The following is a 15,745-nucleotide window of genomic DNA, read 5'->3' on the forward strand; positions in this document are numbered from 1 at the left end:
TCCTCAAATGGGGTCACTCCTCCCATCTCGCAGGCCATGCGGGCATCAAGAAATCCGTGCAACTCATCTCTCGTTTCTATTGGTGGCCGACTCTGGAGACGGATGTTGTTGATTTTGTGCGGGCCTGCACTGTCTGTGCCCGGGACAAGACTCCTCGCCAGAAGCCTGCTGGTCTCCTTCACCCTCTGCCTGTCCCCGAACAGCCTTGGTCTCTGATTGGTATGGACTTTATTACTGACTTACCCCCATCCCGTGGCAACACTGTTGTTTGGGTGGTCGTTGATCGATTTTCCAAGATGGCACATTTTATTCCTCTTCCTGGTCTTCCTTCTGCGCCTCAGTTGGCAAAACAATTTTTTGTACACATTTTTCGTCTTCACGGGTTGCCCACGCAGATCGTCTCGGATAGAGGCGTCCAATTCGTGTCAAAATTCTGGAGGGCTCTCTGTAAACAACTCAAGATTAAATTACATTTTTCTTCTGCTTATCATCCTCAATCCAATGGGCAAGTAGAAAGAATTAACCAGGTCCTGGGTGATTATTTACGGCATTTTGTTTCCTCCCGCCAGGATGACTGGGCAGATCTTCTACCATGGGCCGAATTCTCGTATAACTTCAGAGTCTCTGAATCTTCTTCCAAATCCCCATTTTTCGTGGTGTACGGCCGTCACCCTCTTCCCCCCCTCCCTACTCCCTTGCCCTCTGGTTTGCCCGCTGTGGATGAAATAACTCGTGATCTTTCCACCATATGGAAAGAGACCCAAAATTCTCTCTTACAGGCTTCATCACGCATGAAGAAGTTTGCTGATAAGAAAAGAAGAGCTCCCCCCATTTTTTCTCCCGGAGACAAGGTATGGCTCTCCGCTAAATATGTCCGCTTCCGTGTTCCCAGCTACAAATTGGGACCACGCTATCTTGGTCCTTTCAAAGTTTTGTGCCAGATTAATCCTGTCTCTTACAAACTTCTTCTTCCTCCTTCTCTTCGTATTCCTAATGCCTTTCATGTCTCTCTTCTTAAACCACTCATCCTCAACCGTTTCTCTCCTAAACTTATTTCTCCCACTCCTGTCTCCGGTTCTTCGGACGTCTTTCCTGTGAAGGAGATACTGGCCTCCAAAAAGGTCAGAGGGAAAACCTTTTTTTTGGTTGACTGGGAGGGCTGTGGTCCTGAAGAGAGATCCTGGGAACCTGAGGACAATATCCTGGATAAAAGTCTGGTCCTCAGGTTCTCAGGCTCAAAGAAGAGGGGGAGACCCAAGGGGGGGGGGTACTGTTACGCCGAGCGCTCCGGGTCCCCGCTCCTCCCCGGAGCGCTCGCTACACTCTCGTTACTGCAGCGCCCCGGTCAGATCCACTGACCGGGTGCGCTGCGATACCGCCTCCAGCCGGGATGCGATTCGCGATGCGGGTGGCGCCCGCTCGCGATGCGCACCCCGGCTCCCGTACCTGACTCGCTCTCCGTCGGTCCTGTCCCGGCGCGCGCGGCCCCGCTCCCTAGGGCGCGCGCGCGCCGGGTCTCTGCGATTTAAAGGGCCACTGCGCCGCTGATTGGCGCAGTGGTTCTAATTAGTGTGTTCACCTGTGCACTCCATATATATACCTCACTTCCCCTGCACTCCCTCGCCGGATCTTGTTGCCCTTGTGCCTAGTGAAAGCGTTCCCTTGTGTGTTCTTAGCCTGTGTTCCAGACCTCCTGCCGTTGCCCCTGACTACGATCCTTGCTGCCTGCCCCGACCTTCTGCTACGTCCGACCTTGCTTCTGTCTACTCCCTTGTACCGCGCCTATCTTCAGCAGTCAGAGAGGTTGAGCCGTTGCTAGTGGATACGACCTGGTCACTACCGCCGCAGCAAGACCATCCCGCTTTGCGGCGGGCTCTGGTGAATACCAGTAGTGACTTAGAACCGATCCACTAGCACGGTCCACGCCAATCCCTCTCTGGCACAGAGGATCCACCTCCTGCCAGCCGGCATCGTGACAGTTGTGTCTACTGTAGACGATCTCATAGCCCGAATATACCCGGATGTCCAAAATATACACAGTAAATCGTGCGATTTTGACACCTAAAAATGATCAGGCTTCTCTGATCAATGACACTTTGTTGAAATCGTTCGAGGTGCAGAATACCAGTACAAGTCTGTGGACATTGTAGTCAATACTGATGATGCTGTATACTATCCTGTGGAGTTTCCACATTCTCTAAACCCACTTGGTATGCCGCCCCACACACTTATCCTCAAAGTGGGTGCTCCAGTAAGGCTACTGCGAAATCTCAATCCACCCAAGTTGTGCAATGGGACCAGGTTGCGTGTGAAAGCCTTACATATAAACGTGCTAGAGGCCACTATATTTACTGGCTGTGCTCGAGGGGAATCTGTGTTTATACCGCGAATACCACTTATACCGTCAAATTATCCATTCGAGTTCAAAAGGCTGCAGTTTCCTCTTAAGGTCTGTTTCGCAATGACAATTAATAAGTCACAGGGTCAGTCACTGAAAACTGCAGGAATTGATCTTAGGAGGGACTGTTTCTCACACGGCCAGTTTTATGTGGCCTGCTCAAGAGTTAGTTTATCTAACAGCCGGGTCTTATTAGCACCTGAGGGCACAACATTGAATGTAGTATACAAATAGGTACAATAAATATTTTGGCTGCGTAAGTAAACTGAAATGTTGGATGACTTCAAGAATCAGAGAACTAACAAAAAACCAACATTGTAGTAAGTAATTCTTGAAGTTAGAAAGGAGAATCGTACAATGCAGGTTCCTCTAAAGGCGTTTCCTAATTTTTGTCCTCTTTCATCCAAAGGCCTTGGTAGAAGTCCTCAAAGGATGTCGATCTTCAATTCTATGGAACAGCAGATGTAATGTTTGTTAGAATTCGGGTTGTTTGGATGCCCGTAGACTTTACCCAGAGTGGCCTCATTACTATAGGATCGTAAAAAGTAGATCTATGTTACCCCAAATTTAACGTGAGCGAAGCCTTGGGCAAAAGCCAGTATACATATAATTTTACTATCTACATACAAAAGTTTTTTCAAATGGATGTGCCCATTTAAAAGGGGATAATGCTGCAACAATTTTCCTCCATCTTTCAATATTCCATAATGACATAAAGTAAAATCAGAATGTTAGAAATTTTTGATAATTTAATGAAAAAGAAAAAAGAAGATATTGCATAGACATAATTATTCAGATCCTTTACTAAGTTGAAACTATTTTGGCAGTGCTTGCAGCCTCCAGTCATCTTAGTATGATGCCACAAGATTTACTCACCTGAATTTGAGGATTTCCTGTCATTTTTTTCTGCAGATACTTTCAAGCTCTGTCAGGTTTGATGGGGACTCAAGGACATTAAGCAACCCCTGTGTTGTCTTGGCTTTGTTTTTAAGGCTCGTTGTCCTGTTGGAAGTTAAACCTTTGGCCAAGTCCAAGGTCCAGATCAGGTTTTCATTAAGAATATTTTTGTACTTTGCTTGGACCTTTCCCATAACCCTGGCAAGTCTCCCTGCCCCAGCTGCTGAAAAAAAAAAAAAAAAAACACAGCATGATGATGTTTTGTAAACTCAGTGAACTTTAATGTGACTTTTACTGAGGAAAGACTTCATTTTGGCCACTCTGCCATATAGCTCAGATTGTAGAGTGCTGAAGTGATGGGTGACCTTCTGGAGGTTTCTCGGATCTGCACAGAGGATCTTCTGGGCTCAGACAGAGTGACCATTGGACTATTGGTCATCTCTCTTACCAAGGCACTTCTCCCCTAATTAGTTTTGTGGGAAAGCCAGGTCTATGAAGAGTTCTAGTTGTTCTAACTTTGTTCCATTTAAGAGTGCATGTACTGTTTTTTCTCCCGTCACTAAATATTTTTCGTTTAACGGACAGTTTTAAGGTTTCCTTAATGGAACATTATAACGGGTCTTTAAAACGGAGAAATTATATAGTGTGAAAGCAGCCTATGTTCTTTTTTTTCTGTTTTTGGTTTTATTATTTATGCGAAAATTCGTAATGAAATTCGCCTAGTGTGCATGCGTGATTATATCTTTCACCAAAAAGAAGGAAGGGATCAGTGTCCTCTGGAAGTGCCGATATTCGCGAATATTTGCATATTCCCAAATATTTGCATATTCGAGAATATATGCAGGTTTACATATATTTGCATATTCGCATATATTCGTATGTTTGCAAAAAAACAAGAAAAAAAGGAATATTCGTCACTACAAATATATATCACTATATTCTAAATATTCGTGAAATCGCAAAGTAGCGATATTCGTGGTAAAAAATTGTATTTTAATTATTTGCGCTCAACACTAGTCGAGTGCAAAATGATGGGAAACAGATTTTTATTTTAGAAAAAGTCTCAATGTGTATAAAGTAAAAAGAGTCTGAAAACTTTCTGAATGCACAGTATATACTAATGAGAACCCAGATTGTTAACCAGTTAGATTGATCGTTTTTTAACCGAGAGGTTCTTCTCTGAGCAAAGGTGACAGGCCATAGCCTATCAAGGGGCCACCACTGCTCAGTTTGTTTTCAAACCAATTTTAACTTCAGATTTATGAAAATTGTTACCATGGAGCATTGCTTATAAAGTTGGTTATACACATTAGTGTATGGTGGCCTCCTAAGAGTCTATTCACATGGCAGAATTTCCGCTTGCGGAGTTCCGCCTCAAATTAAAGCCCATAGTCTTCTATGGGATTCAGCAATCCCATTCACACTTCTGAATTTCCGTTTGTGGAATTACGCAAGCGGAAATTCACAAGTGTGAATGGGAGTGAGAAAACCCATAGAAGTCTATAGGCTCTAATTTAAGGTGGAACTCCGCAAGCGGAAATTCTGCCGTGTGAATAGACCCTTACTCTCACTGATGGCAAGTGTTGGGGAAGAGAAGGATTTGAAATGTTAAGGTTCCCATACACTTTAGACTAAAGTCGGCCAAACCTGCTTACGTTGGATCTAAAGGGTATGGCAACCTTCCGACTTCTCCACAACAGATTATGTCAGAGGAGTGAAGGGGTGAGCATGCTGGAGTTCAACTGCCTGACACTATTGCTTTGGAGGAGATAAACCACTCCATAGAGGACACATTAATGTTTGGCTGTGCTAAACATTCATGTGTATGAGGAGGTCAGGATAGTTTGCTTCGACCCACAGCTATCTCATTCAAAAAGTCTTCATACATTGCTGAATCTCTCCCAAGAGACATATTAACACCCCGAACCAACTTCAGAGTTATCATCGTATAGCATAACATTATTGGGACATAATTGTAAAAGATTTTGAGGGAAACAATGTACTTGAATAGCCTTGTAGTAAATGTTGGTTTCAGACAGTGCGTGTGTAACCTGTCTACTACACTGACTGCGAGCTGATGTGGTATGTGATAGTGTAGAGCGATAGCTATCACACCCTACCTGCCTCCCCGCAGTTGGTGAGCCTTTCAGTGAATCTATATAAACCATGACTCCATGTACTGCACTGTATTCAGCACTGTGTCTTTGTTTTTAGATCATATAGTACACCTTGCTTTCTGCATTGTCCGTTTTATTCATTTGATAGCCTTGATGTGTTTTCTCTATGTGTTGTAGACTAAGTACTGTAATGTCATGATTAGGCATATGTAAATTCCGAAGAAGTGCCTGTCATAAAAGGAACTGGAAAAACTGGCAGCACTCCAGGAGGCATACACCCAGTATAATGTGTTCTACTGAAGGCTCGGTAGCCTCTTGGTGAACCTGCCGGCTTACTGCTTGCTTGAACAAGATTTTTCACTACAAAAGACAGAATTATAGATAATTTTGCCTTCTGTTTATTTGCAGAAGTCACGCTAACATTTCACATTTAATTAAATGAAATGCTCCACGACTTCAGCCTATCATCCTTCTATAAATCATGTCAGTCACTGAATCCATGCCGATCCTTCCATTGCTGGTCCTCAGTTCATCTGGAAGGAATTGGTTCTAATGAGGAGAGGATTATTTAAGAATGCATAAAGAAGTGCAGCTGAACAACCATTTGTCTTCTGCTTGGTGACATCATCTTCTTGTTCCAGTACTTGTCTAAACAGAGGTGCTAAGGAATTATGTTGATATAGGGTGGACTGAAGGAGAATATTAGAGTGAAGAAGGATTTTTTTACTTTTCATGGGTGGGGCAAGAGTAGATCTTTGGCATCAAAAAAATTGTATATGACAAATGTGGTAATGCACCAAATCCTGAACAAAGCTAAGACTTTAAGATGACTGCAAATGTTTGCAGGTAAAATTTGAGACAGTTTTGGCCTGCATCCATGAGGACTATCCTTGAGGTATATCCGATGAGGTTTTGCAATTTTTTATACTTTTATAATATATGCTTTGTAATGCAGATTTTCTTCAATGGTAAAAATGCCACATCAGAAACTGACACTTAAAAATATATAATTTTCTAACAAAACTAAAGTGATGTGGATGTCATGCAGAGGTGTCCTTTAGTTTACAGAGATGTGAAAAGTGTTGTCTACTTTGGAAAAATAATTTTAAAATACAGTATTAGGGAAGTCTTAGCTAAAATATAGGTATCCCATCATGATCCACAGACTTAACTTGCCTAGCACTTGGGGGGTCCTCTACTGTCCACAACTTATTTTCCATTCTGTGCAAATTTGCCAGGTGTCACATGTTTGTGAGAACTTCAGGTTCTTAAAGGACAAGTGGCACCAAATACTGTTGGTCACAGCCTATGTGCTTTTGACATGGCCATGTAGTTCCTGTGCTCTGCTAAGGTCCTATATTCTTGCTACTTTAATATCAACCAGCTACCTTATTTACCAATGGTTGTCTGCTGCCTGCCCTGACCTTCTAGTCTGTCTTCTGTTGATGATTGAATGTTACCTAACACAACCCTTATTCTGCATGACTATAATAACATTTACCTGTCCACTTTGTACCATGACTTGGTGTCATCTGCTTAGTTTCCCACCAGTTGTTGCTACTGGGGGCTACTACTGCGGAGAGACTTGGAGATTCCTTGTGGGAAAATCCAGGGAAGTCAAAAGTCAGTGAGGAGAAGTCAAAAGCCAGAAACCATGCATTTACAATTACCTCACAGCACAGGTCCAGCCTGGAAGTCTCGGATAGCAGGCGATAGAAAGCCTCGGGCAACTCTTGGTCCCATAGTCTCCAGTCCAAGTCTGGAGGCAAGCTAGAGCTCCAGGGGAAACTACAACAGTCAGTCTCAAATCAGAATGGGTGGTCTCAAGTAACATAGTAACATAGTCCATAAGGTTGAAAAAAGACCAGGGGTCGTCGAGTTCAACCTGTATCCCTATTGTGTAATTACTGAGATGATCCAGAGAAATGCAAAAAAAAACTTATACTAAAGATACAAATTCTGTATTGTGGGGAACCTGCCTACTATTGTGGGGGAGCTGCCAATATTGTGGGGGAACTACCTACTATTGTGGGGAACCTGCCTACTATTGTGGTGGAAATGCTGACCTAATGTGGGGGAGCTGCCTACTATTGTGGGGGAGCTGCCTACTATTGTGGGGGAACTGCCTACTATTGTGGGGGAGCTGCCTACTATTGTGGGGGAGCTGCCTACTACTGTGGGGGAGCTGCCTATTAATGTGGGGGAACTCCCGACCTAATGTGGGGGAGCTGGCAATCTAATGTGGGGGAATCTAATCTAATATAATGAGCAGAGCGCTGCATTTTACCAGAAGACGGGGAGAAGTCATTTTCGGTTTCGGTATCGGTTTCGGCCGGACATTTTTTTTTTTTTTCGGTTTCGTTTCGGTTTTGAAATTTCCATTTCGGTGCACCTCTAGTTATACTCTAAAGTCTACAGTAACTAAAATTCGGTCAAGTGAAAAGCACTACAAGTCCTAGCAAAGCAAAAGGTTCCCAAGGGTTACTCTGCATATTCCCTGCTCTGATCTATACTGTAAAGGATTACAACATGTATCCTAACCTCAATAAAAGGCATTTTTCTGTTACCCCGCTTCTGTGGTCATTATTGTCCCCATCGCTTGGCCCTTTGTCCGGGCGTGCTAGAAGTTGAAGTTTTGCAACAGCTTAAACACTTGGAAACACTGGCCTAAAAAGTTAAAAATGAATTGACTGCTAGATATTAACTGTTGGGTAGAGAATGTCTACATCATCTGATACTTACTGTCCCATCATCACTGCCGGATGATTCAGGGAATCGTAACACCCAGTTTTGAATTTATTCATACATTTCCAGGAGAAGTAGCAGAGAGGTGGCACGGTGCAAAGATCAAAGAAAAGATGCCCAGTATAGTTATTTTATGAGAAATAAAAGAATTTATTAAACCTAGTAGGCTATAGATAAATGAGTATAAACATGACACCACTCACTCTTCGGTGTCTAGCTGTAAAAACAATTTAGGGAATTGCAAATATTTGCTCTTCAGATAAAATGTTATCTTTCTAAGTAAGCTGAGTGTATTGGTACATTGCTCAAAACACACTTCTTTTGACCTGTAGCTGCAGACAGCGCAGCCTCCTGCATTTTCAAAGAAAAGGGAGATCATACTGTACATAGCGAATTCCTACTCAAGCAGAACTAGTATGATGCACTGTTTACTGCGGGAGCAGGGGCAGAACTATAAGGCGATGCAGAGATAGCAGTTGCATTGTAGCCCTGGGGCCTAAACCCCTATAAGAAAACACCAGTATCATAAATGACACACAATAGATATGGGGCCCTGTTAGGCTGGGTTTGCATATGTCCATCATTGGGCATAGGTGAACTCTAAATCTCGACGCAACTGATGCCACAACTGAAGACACAACTGTGTAGCATCAAGCATCCAGTGTTTCTGGACGCTGGACAGGGGAATGCAGCAAGCTGTGTTCCCCTGTCTGGTGCCATCCAGTGTGTCCAACCATTGAGATGCTGGATGATTGTGAACTGTCCCATTCAAATGAATGGGATCAGTTCTACCATCAGTGTTTACTAAGGAATCTTGCACCAAACTGTGGAACAGTGCGCTACACCATGGTGCATTTCATTACAAATTCTGACTGGGCAAGAGTTTGTGGTGCGATTCGCTAAAATAAATTTACAAAACCAACAAACCTGAAAAAGAGGCATGTCGAACATAAAGAGGGTGCAGTCAACCAAAAAAGGAGCATGTTCTCACAACCTATCTACTATAGAATTTAAACAAAATCCTGTGAATAAATTGCAGGAAACTCCCACCAATAAAAAGCTACTCAGAACTTTCTAGACCTGTAAATCCCAATAGTAACATCAAGCCGATATGCCTATAAGAAAATTCCCCCGTAAAAAAAAAATGCTTAATCATACTACATATGTACTTACCTCCTCGAGATATTTAAGATACAGGAAAATGACGAGAGGGCTCAGACTGTTCATTCACGTGGTCAATGATTTACTAGGACTTCATCCAGAGTAACAACACTCTGCCGTATCTTGCGTGCTAAATCCCCAAAATCAGAGTTCCTGCGTAGCAGTAGGATCCTCCTCGTGGGATAACCCCTAGTCAACTCTTCCTTCTTTCATTTTATGTGTTTGATGTATATAATTTGTACAATATATATATATATATATATATATATATATATATATATATATATATATGGGGGAATATGCAAAGCAGCTCATTACACCACCTTTTCAGGTAGTGTTCCCTGGTATCAGCTTGGCTCCTGTTAAGGAATATGAAAAGCTGATCGGGATTTATGCCAAGCCAGACTACTCCCCAAAAGTGAAGTTTCTACCCATCTGCAGACAGCTGTTTCGCGGTGTTTGCAACTCGTCAGTACAGAGCAGGGTGATCTGGCTTGGCTGGAGTTATATATATATATATGTATAGTACTTCCAGGACCTTAGGTCACATGACTACTAAGCCTACTGTTAGGTTAAGCTGAAGGACCTTCCAGGTCACGTGAGTGGGTCACATTATGTACCACAATGCTTTGTGAAAGGACTGACAGTTGGTGGGAACCAATAAGCTATGATCCTGCCCCCTTGCCATATAAGGGCGCTGTATCCAATCCTCGATCTCTTGGGTTCCGGACTATCAGAGAGAGAGGAGTTCCATGTATACCTGTAAGACAAATCTAGGCCTGAAGCCTGCTAACTTCAGCCAAATACAAAACCGTGAGTTCAACTAAACTCAATCCTAAATCTACGTGACTACTGAACCTAAAACCAAACCCTAAATTCAATGGAACAGCGTAAAGCAAGCCTCAGAGCTTATTTTCCTACGAGGCCCCAACCAACTGTGAGGAACTTAAGTCGGTCCTCTGTATAGACTGTTACTACTGTTATTCTGCATAAATGTTGTAGTAAAGTTAATTCCAGTTTACTAAACCTCCGGTTGTGGACAATCCTTTATTCCCCCCTATCGTTCCTGGGACGGGTGGCGGTAGGATATATAGAGGAAGAACCCCCACCCTGGCATCACGACAGTTAAGGGTTAATCAAACACCCTTTCATCACTGCAAAGCTACACCCTACCTACCCTACATCCCCACAAGCTCACCACATAGCTTTTTGGCGTCTTACGAACAGGATACGGGTGTGTGCCTACAGCTGTTGCCACCATTAACAGAGTACTCCCCCTATGTAAAGAACTGTATTAATGTACTGTGAATCACATTCAAGTGTACGGGACTGTGCTTATGGTACGGTGTGCAGGAAGTGCGCAAAAAAAAGTAAGAGGGGGAGCCGAAATTTTTTTTGCTGCGAAGATGTGTAAAGTGCGTAGTGAAGCCATGCTACAATCCTCTGGGCCATACAATACTGAAGGGGTTAACTGCTTGCCAGAAAAGCGCGCAAAGAAATCCTGCACCGTGCCATGACCCACCTCTGGGCATGGTTACCAAGTACATGTGTCGTTGCCAAAAGGGAACTGCTGTTGTTTGCTGGGGGACCGGAAGTTGGGGCTGCGCCGATGACGCCCTTTGGGTCGGCAGCCATTTTGGAGAAGCCCATGATAAAAGGAGCGCTGCACAGCCACCTCTTCAGTCTGCACGAGGAAGAGAAGGAGAGTACAGACATGGCGGAGAGCAGTGTTCCACGTGGCAAAGGTACCAAGATGGCGCCGGAGCAGCGGAAAGTTGTGGCGGTTGCAGCCCAACTGTTCCAAGAACTAGCCGACTGTCTGCTGCATTTGTCGCTGAACACGGAGGGGGCCTGCGACCTGCCCCCGCTGCCCGATGATGACGACTGGCCGGCAACCCCTCCAGGGGAATTCCAGGAACAACCGGAGCGGCATCAGTGGTGAGACTGTGCCTTCACCACCAGACATGGGGGTCCTGGGCTGAGGAGTCGTCCGTGAGTACCCCGGCGGAAGCCGCATTTTCATCCTCCTCCAGCCCAGAGCCAGAAGTATCCCTGCCGAGTGCACGACCGCGCTCACCCCCTCTGCCTAAGTGGGTATTTGGGGATGAACCGGAACTGATCAAGTTCATGCAAAAGACTGTCCTCCCTGAGGCGGAAAGCCACTCCCACCTACAGCACAAAGAGAGAGGGCCCATAGGGAGGCCATAATGGCTAAGCTTATGGAACAGCTCCAAGCTTGACATAGGGCACTCTATGCTCCTAAATCCGTCCATCTGCCTTATGAAGAGAGGGTCCATCAACAGCAAAACACCAAGGACCTGAAGGCCCTCTACATTCATATGTGGGACTACCCCCGAGAAGGGGAAGCACTGTTAGAGCGCCGCCGCCCTACTGTGGCCAAATTTGACAAGGCCAGGGGATAGGGTACTCTTCTTGATTGCATAAGGGGGAGTACCATCCTGGTGAACAGAAGGGCTGTCCAAAGGGAGTATCTTCCAAAGAAATGATGTTGTAGTAGCTGTATCAAGGTGACTCTCTCAGCTCCACTGAGAGTAGCTTTAATGTCACTCATTGCTAACACCTACTCAGAGTAATCTACCCCTCAGATATCAAGACTGACTTCCAAGTAATTTCATGTTCACTTATTTAGTGTACCTACCTCATGCTCATTGCAGTACACCAAACTAATATCTCACACTCTAAACAACTTAAAAAGAAAAAAAAAAACTTTAGGGACTGTCACATGTCATTGCCCAGTCCATACCACTGTTTATACACTAATTTGTTCTCTGTTCTCTCTACGTGTTCGGGATGCTCTTCATGGCCAGAAGGCGCTCCTGTAAGCCTAAGTGTACACACTTATTCAATAAAGGTAACCTAGGTAAGGTTTATCTGAAAAGAGTTCTAGGGATAGGTGCGTGTAGCCAATGGACCCTAGTAGCTAGGTATTGGTCAGACAGCTTCAGGCAAGCCAGTACATTATCAGTGTACGTCACAGGTAACTCATGGGGTATAATAAAAAATGTAATGTGAGATTTCTAATGTCTTAGTATGTAATAACTCTCAGTCTGTCATACATACTTATAACTGTTATAGTCAGTCAGAGAAAGAAAGAAAAATAAAGTAAATAGATGCCAGGATGTATTTCTTGCATAAAAATGTCCTCCTGTTCCTACATTCATGGACAATACATTTTTGTTCGTGAGCTTATCAGTACCTATGTTTATAAATTAAGGTTAAGTAATCTTGTTGGTATAAAAATGAAAAAATAACAATTAAAAGTTTATTCAGAGCTTGCAAGGACATTTTCATGCGCAAAGACTCTCTTATTGTGTATTAATACAGCCTGACAAAAGGCCATTTTGAAATTATGCCCAGGACTGTTTCAGACTGTTTCATTTCCCCCGCTCTGGCTACCGATCGAAGTCAGGGCAGAGCAGGGGGGAACACGGGCGGCGAGGTGGGGACATGGCCCGACTTACCCAGACCGGCGGAGGCGGTATCCCGGAGCAGCGGCGGCAGCAGGAGGAGCGGCGGCCGGAAAGTGCGGTGGAGAAGGCTGCAGTGAAGATTGCGGTAAGTGATCTTCTCTGTGGCCTTCTAAAAGCTGCAAAACTACAACTCCCAGCATGCCCACACAGCCAAAGGCTGTGTGGGCATGCTGGGAGTTGTAGTTTTGCAACATCTGGAGGGTCACAGTTTGGAGATCACTGTGTAGTGGTCTCTAAACTGTGGTCCTCCAGATGTTGCAAAACTACAACTTTCAGCATGCACTGACTGTCTGGGCATGCTGGGAGTTGTAGTTTTGCAACATCTGAAGTGGCACAGTTTGGAGACCACTATACGATGGTCTCTAAACTGTAGCCCTCCAGATGTTGCAAAACTACAATTCCCAGCATGGCCAGACAGTCAGGGATGCTGGGCATGTAATTCTGCAATATCAGGCCCTTCATATGTTGCAGAACTACAACTCCCAGCATGCCTGAACAGTCTGGGTGTTTGTACTGACGAGGGGCAAACACCCCGAAACAGCTGTCTGCAGATGGGTCCTCTTTCCTTCTGGAGAGAGTTCTGGCTGGGCATAAATCCCAATCAGTTCTGAGACTTCTTAAATGGAGCCTGAGCTGTTTTGCAGAACGCACTACCTGTGAAGGTGGTGTGGTGAGCTAATTTAAATATTTTTTTACCCAGAAGCCCGCGGAGTGCTAAATGGCCTAACTTGAATCTCCGTTACACCTGAAGAGGTGTCCTCTCCCTGAGGAAAGTAATGACCCCCTATATATATATATATATATAGAGAGAGAGAGAGAGAGAGATAGAGAGGAAGAACCCGCTCCCTGGCGTCATGACAGTTAAGGGTTAATCCAACACCCTTTCATCACTGCACAGCTACACCCTACCTACCCTACATCCCCACAAGCTCACCACAACACCAAATGAGGATCCAAATGCACGCTTAAAAGAAAACTTTTCATAGCTAACCATCACCTCTGCAAACATTTTTGCAAATAAATCTAAGGGCTCGTTCATATCTTCTTTCAGAGCTCCATCCACTGAATCCGTTTAAATGACTGGACCTGAGCAGAGAAAAAAAACTACTGCAGATCAGTTTTTTTTCTCCACTCAACTTCTGCAAAATTACAGACACCAGACAGAAACCAGGACCCCATCCAAAGTCAATGGGACTCGTTGATATCCATTGTGCAATGGACCGTTCAGCTCTGTTGTTCGTGTCTGGAGAGGACTATATGACGGCTCCAATGCAGATGTGAACTTAGCCGTAGTCTGATTCAAGGAGGCTGCATAGGCTTCAGACATTGGTGCACAGGCAGCATCAAGTGCTGTATGTATAGAGTTTAATGGAAAAAGCTATAAACCCTATGTATGTCTCATGCATGAGACCTCATGTACTGTATCTATGACACCTATGGCAGCCCTACTGTTTCATTGTACAGAAGGAAGCAGTAATATGGTCATGTATATGAGGCTAAAATTGAAAAAAGAACTTTGCAAAAAGCCTTTGTTCAAGATATCCAATTATTGTATCTCTGAAGCTTCAATGTAGAGCTATATGTTTCCACGGTATCAGACTACAAACAGATTTGATGTAGTCTGATCCTGCAATTATACTCTCATTTATGTGTTTCTTAATACCTAGCAAAAAAGTATGGTAATCCTAATAGCTTAACAAGAAGTAGGGGTGCACAGATTTGATAGCATCTGTAATATTAATTAATGGTGGGAATGGTACAATGTCTTAGCATTATTAGGGAGTTTCATACCATATTAAGCCATGTTAGAAATATCCATTGGGGGACTCTCTGATGTCAACTATCATACGACTGGGTGGTAATCCTATCATACCACTGGGTGGCATCCATCATTTAAAGGGTCCTATGTAAGGAAAAAACATATACCTCACTGTATATGTTGTTTTTATTGGCTCCAGCTCAATAAAATGTGGCAAAGCCAGTATTATTCCATTCAGCAATCCATAATAGATACCACCCAAATGAAGGCCATGCTGACATGCTTTTGACCTCCGTCAGGTGCTTGGAAGGGTTATTTGGCCAATGTATGGCACCGTTATTTGGGCAGCTTACTGATAGCCAGTGAGCCCATAATTAGTTAATGCACCTGTCACCATGTTATAAGTTTTAGCACCTCCCACGCCCCCCTGCCAGATCTTCAGTGCTCATTGCCTAAGAGAAAGTGTTCCCATTGCCTGTTTTGCCTACCCGTGTTTCTAGACCTTCTTGCTACGTTTTTTTACTCCGAACCTTTGCGGCCTGCCTAGACCTTCTGCTTCGTTGACTACGCCTCTGCCTCATTCTCCGGTACTTCGCTTTGGCCAGTTACCTGTATGGTCGAGCCGTATTGGGGGTAGCGACCTGAGTGTCACCTGCCGCAGCAAATCCATCCTGCCTTGCGGCAGGCTCTGGTGAAGACCAGCAGCACTTTATACTCCGCTCCCCGATACGGTCCGAGTCATCAGCCACACAGTTAGAAGATCCACATCCAGTTCCATGACAGCCCGCATTCAGGTGCGTGACACTTAACTTCCTCTGCCCAGCTCCTGTTTCCCTGCGCGCATGCCCCCGCCTCCTAGGGCGCGCGTGCATGCCAGCATGCTAAGATTTAAAGGGCCAGTGCACCGCTGATTGGTGCCTGGTCCTTCTGCTATGTTATTTAAGCCTGCTCCTCCCCCTCTTCCCTGACAGATCTTCAGTGCCATTTGCCTGAGAGCGTACCCTTTTGTCTTTTTGCCTAGCCCGTGTTCTGACCCCTCTGCTACATTACTTAGACTATGAACCTTTGCCGCCTGTCTTGACCTTCTGCTTAGTACAACTTTGTCTTTGCTTCATCCTACTGTACTTTGCCTCACCCAGTTACCTGTGTGGTCAAGTCATATCGGAGGTAGCGACCT

The sequence above is a fragment of the Hyla sarda genome, chromosome 1, assembly GCF_029499605.1.
Source record: "Hyla sarda isolate aHylSar1 chromosome 1, aHylSar1.hap1, whole genome shotgun sequence".
NCBI lineage: Eukaryota > Metazoa > Chordata > Amphibia > Anura > Hylidae > Hyla > Hyla sarda.